Raw genomic sequence first — 6,076 nt, forward strand, 5'->3', positions numbered from 1 at the left:
AAATAATTGCTATTCTCAGCTTTTTTGAAGATTAGCCTGAGTGCTCTCTCTCTCTCTCTCTCTCTCTCTCTCTCTCTCTCTCTCTCTCTCTCTCTCTCTCTCTCTCTCTCTCTCTCTCTCGCTGACAAGTTTTCGTCTATCCCTACAAAATTTTTATTACTTAAACAAGCATAAATTGTTTAACGAGCCACAAAAAAAACAGTTTTCAGGAAGCAGCGCGCGTGAGAGAGAGAGAGAGAGAGAGAGAGAGAGAGAGAGAGAGGAGAGAGAGAGAGAGAGAGAGAGAGAGAGAGAGAGAGAGAGAGAGAAACTGCCAATTTGCCATGTACCAATCAAGCCACTTAGCCAAATTATAGCAACGCGTGGCAAGTTTATTTTTTTTCTCTAATTTCATGTTTACATTATTGGCCCCGGTGTCCCTAAGGCAAAACAGACACAAAATGCAATTTATACATCTGTTTACTTGTTTGTTGTTTGTCTAAATTTGTTTATATTTACATTGGAAGCTGGTATTTCTGGGTCGCGAGCCAGCAGTAAGCCTATTGACGTGTGCGTCTCTTTATCTAAAGCTGATCAAGTTTAGATATCCTTAATAGTTTATAAAAGTATACTATAATATCAAACTCTCTCTCTCTCTCTCTCTCTCTCTCTCTCTCTCTCTCTCTCTCTCTCTCTCTCCTCGTGTTCCTAATTCTAATTTAACGGCCTTGGAAATAGGCCTATATGCCTCGTGCCAGGTATCAAATAGCAACAGCTCGGCCTAGACTCGCTACTAACAGGGTTAGGACATAAACATATAAAACTGTTTAGATTAAAGAGTATAAAAACTTATGAAATTATTTTAAAAATAATGTTTGATTGCCATATGACAACAATGAACAATGATTTTTAAACCAGTATTGCCATCCATGTATCATAATATTTCGTGTAAATTTCTTTAATTTTTTTTTACATATTGTGTAAAAATTGTTTAAATTAAAGAGTATAAAATGTAAGAAATTATATACAAAAAATGTTTGATTGCCATATGGCAACAATGAACAATTGATTTTAAAACCAGTATTGCCATCCAGGGTATCATAATATTTCATGAAAAAGTCTTTAATTTCTTATTGAAATACTTATTTATGAATATACGAAAACATATAGATAATAAATTCTGTAAATTACTATATAAATTAATAGCATAATTTAAAAACGGTGAAAGAAAAATAAAAGATTAGTTTGATAACAAAATGACAACAATGAACAACTGATATTAAACCAATATTGCTATCATGGTATCATAAAATTTCATGAACATGAAATTATTTTCTTTTATAATTACTTAATTATGATTAAATATAACCACTATGGACAATATGAATTAAATTCGTATATAAATTAATAGCTATTTAAATATACTGAAAGAATAAAAAAATTGATATCCATATGGTATCAATGAACAACCGATATTAAACCAGTGTTGCCATAACGGCATCATAAAATTACATGAACATAAGTCTATTTTAAATTTTAAATACTTTTTAATGAACATACAAACTACTATAGAGTATAAAATCTCAATTAGTATATAAATTAATTCAATTTAAAAATATTGATTAAAACAAAAAATAATTATGAAATGAAATTGCTTGATATCCAAATGGCAACAATGAACAGCCGATATTAAACCAGCATTGCCATCAAGGCATCATACAATTTCGATACCATAAGTCTTTCAACTTCTCTATCATGAACCCAAGTCTGTGGCAGTAACCCCATTTGACCTTCGCCCTAAAATATGACCGTGAAACTACGTGACCTTTGACCTCTGGATACGAACGTGACCTCCAGGGGTCATTACGAGATAACGAGAGACGTATTTCTAACGGTTTGATAAAAAATAACGGAAGAAAATAATTCTGAGGTCTTTTTTTATCATATTTTAGTCTCAAAGCTAAAAAACAAAAGCTGGCTGTCGGTCATAAACAAAAGAAGGTTTGTTTATAAACAAACTCACATCTGGTGTGATAAAAAACGATATTTTTTCATGTAGACAAAAAAATATGGCGGTTTGTAAAAGATTTTTAGGGCTAAAATATTTCTTTTAGTCTTAACTATGATATAAATTAATTTCAGTGAGATTTAATTACACATTAAAGATGATCTACTATATTATAATTTAGGATGAATATGATTAGGCCTAATGAAGCCGATATTAAACACACACTCTCTCTCTCTCTCTCTCTCTCTCTCTCTCTCTCTCTCACACACAAATAACTGTATAATGAAAATCTCTCTCTCTCTCTCTCTCTCTCTCTCTCACACACACAAATAACTGTATAATGAAAACTTAAAGAATATATACAAGAGTTTATCATATTATATATATATATATATATATATATATATATATATATATATATATATATATATATATATATATATATCCAAAAAATATATTAAAATATATTCAAGAATATACCACAAAATAAATAAAAGAATATAAAAATAAAGTGTTTTAGAAACACGTTCTAACTTACCAACAGCGAGACGAAGAATTGCTCTCTCTCTCTCTCTCTCTCTCTCTCTCTCTCTCTCTCGGTGCTATTTCGGTCACAATACTTCCGACGTCTCTCTCTCTACCAGGGAAAATACTTCATTTTCTTCACTTAAATCACTTTTTTTTTGGTGGAATTACTTATCAAAAAAATTCACTTTATTATGAGTCTTTTCTTGTTTCCGGTTCTTCTTCGGTTACATTTTAAATGTCATAGATTATTTTTTATTATTATACTTAAAATTACATCTGAAAAAATGTATAGAAATAATTTTCATTAATTAAAAACTGTATAAAAAGTTTTTTTTCTAATATCTGATCTAAAATCGTTAAAAAACATTTTTTAATTAAAAATAGTTTTTGAAATGTTTATTCTTTAAACAAACACATGCACGCACGCTTTAATATATATATATATATATATATATATATATATATATATATATATATATATATATATATATATATATATATATATATACATAACTTTCCCTAACAGAGGTTGGCCCCAGACATAAATATATATAAATCACGGCCTAATTCACCCTTTATATATATATATATATATATATATATATATATATATATATATATATATATAACTTTCCCTAAAAGAGGATGGCCCCACAGACAAAACCAAATATAAATCACTGCCTAATTCATCCTTTAAGCGTCCATAATATTGGTTTTTTATAAATTCTCACCATTATCACGTCTACCACACATACATAATTTACGTCTAACTATATTTCTCTGCATTTATAATTCGATACTACTTATTAACCGAGTTATTAAGGTGAAGTTAAACCCTCGCAAGTGTTTGATATAAACCCTTGTTTTTAAATAGACCGTAATTTCAAATATGAAGGTTTATAAACCATTACACCAGCGCTCATCATCAACACGTTAGTTTCATCTACCCCCGAGGCCACTTATTATTCATCGTAAGTTTTTTTGTTTTCAGCCTCAAAAGTTTTGACAGTTTGGTATTCATCGGGTTAATAACGTTCTTCCAATTGTCACTAATACTTAAACCGTAAATAATCACTGTTATAAACCGTACGATGTTTAAATGAACGGATGAAATACGTATAAAACACAGGTCACTGTAAAAACAAACGGATGGCGGGACGTACGTCTACACACTAAGGTTGCTCTGAGCATACTAAAGGCCGAGAACATTTTGTTGTCACCGGTCATACAGGTAAGAAAGTTGCCAATTCGCCAATTTAATAATTTCCTGGATGCTGTTAATATCAGCGTATATATACGCATATATATTGTATAAGGTTATTCTAATATATATTATAATCTATTTATCATTCCCACAATAATAACAATACAGTAGGATGTATTAAAAGACGTATAATAGCAACGAGTTTACGCCAATTCATGAATCACTCGTTGCTAGTTTCTTTTGTCCACAAATTCTTTCAACAACAAAAAAAATTGAATAAAAAAACAGTATTTCCGCCAAATCATTCATGAGGAACTACAGTAATGTTGTAAATGTTGGCATTGATGTCAAATAACTATTCATTTTTTATCCCAGACTATTTCCTGTTTCCTTTTGTACTTAATAGACTCATTGTTGCTCCTCGTACCAAGTTCCTGTGGCTTGTTGTTAATCTATTGTTGCAAGACAGATTAGAAAATGGTGTGAAAATTAAAGTACTTTGTATCAATGTGCATTTTTTTCCTTGGTATTTTTTGTGGATAATTGTATATTTAAACATCTATATGTTGTTATATATATCTATATATATATATATATATATATATATACATATATATATATATATATATATATATATATAAAACCTTTCTGAGTTATGGTACCTTAACGTGGTGTGAAAAGATTTGCATATTGCCATGACAAGCCAAGCGATACTAGTTAAGGCCATCCATACTAGGTTGGTTTGCCGTGAGCAGCCAGACTAGAGTCTTCCACCGTCACCAATCAGCAGTGGCCAGTATGATGAGGAAAACTGACGTTGCTCTTCTACAATATCTTTTAGTTATCATAAGTATTTTAGGGATGAATGTGATCGCCAGACTGGGGTTTGAGTCCCGCTCAAACTCGTTAGTTCCTTTGGTCGCTGCAACCATACCATCCTCGTGAGCTAAGGACGGTGCATTAACCAGCCTGTAGGTCTATCTGCCGAGTCATCAGCAGCCATTGCCTGGTCCTTCCTGTTCCTGACCTGGGTGCTGATTATATGTATACATGGTCAGTCTCCAGGGCATTGTCCTGCTTGCTAGGGCAATGTCACTGCTATTCACGAGTGGCCACGATTGTTAATGGAATTATTTTGAATAAAAATTAAGACCATATGGCTCTACGTTAGGCCCGGGGGGACCATTCAATGTCAATGAACAAATATAAAAGTTGAAAATTTAAGAGATCAGGGAAGAGGGTACAGATATCAGCGAAGACAGTTAGGTAATGCCTATAGTCTGGCTTGTGAGGTATACTGACTGCATTATACACTCAAAATTACACTATAAAGGTGAATTAGATTTGTCTTGCAAATTGATAGGCCTAGGCCGTATTCATTTCTGCGCAAACCCTAGTACTACAGTAACTATAGTCAATTCTTTTTATTGAGGCAGATTTGCACTGACTCGCTGGGGTGCCCTTTTAGCTCGGAAAAGTTTCCTGATCGCTGATTGGTTGGACGAGATAATTCTGACCAATCAGATAGCAGGAAACTTTTCCGAGCTAAAAGGGCACCCCGGCGATTCAGTGGAAATGCGCCTCATTAAGAAAAATTGAGTATACAATCGTTGTATTTCAATACAAAAAATTTAAGAAACAGCTTGGAATACAGGCATAGCAGAAGGATAAAGAGGTGGGTGCACCAAGTTATGTTACAAAGACTTTTATTAAGTTTTGAAATAATGACTGTAGTCTACACAATCAGCTATTCAGAAATAGTTTAAAACAGGAAAGAAACAGTAGAAGGTTATACAAGTGGGTGCAATGAAGTTACATGATAAGGCATTCTGATGTCAAGTCTTAAAACTTCTTAATAGTTTTATTCCAGCTGTGACCATATTGTGGAATGATCTTCCTAATCGGGTAGTTGAATTGTTTATACATTACTTCTCTATTTCCTTTCCTCACTGGGTTGCTTTTCCTGTTGGATCCCTTGGGAATATTCTATTTTCAAATTAGGGTTGTAGCTTGGCTAGGAATAACATCGAAAAACTATCTATCGTCAGTCACGAATCTTAGGGTCGTATAATTTGAAGCTCTGGGACTAACATCTCGACTCCGATAACTTTAAATTATTCATACAGTCCTGGATGTATGTGTGGAAATTTTCATAAATACATATCATTTTGCATTATGCAAGTTATCATTCATAGTATACAGTATTTTGGTTACAGAAATAATTTGATATAAAATTAATCTTACACGACAATAATTTATGAAAAGCTGTACTGGGAACACGCTCTCCATCATGTTATTACTACACAGTATCCTAGAATTTATACTCCAGCTACGACCAGATTGTGGAATGATCTTTC

This window comes from Palaemon carinicauda, chromosome 25, assembly GCF_036898095.1.
Source record: "Palaemon carinicauda isolate YSFRI2023 chromosome 25, ASM3689809v2, whole genome shotgun sequence".
In the NCBI taxonomy this organism is placed as follows: Eukaryota; Metazoa; Arthropoda; class Malacostraca; order Decapoda; family Palaemonidae; genus Palaemon; species Palaemon carinicauda.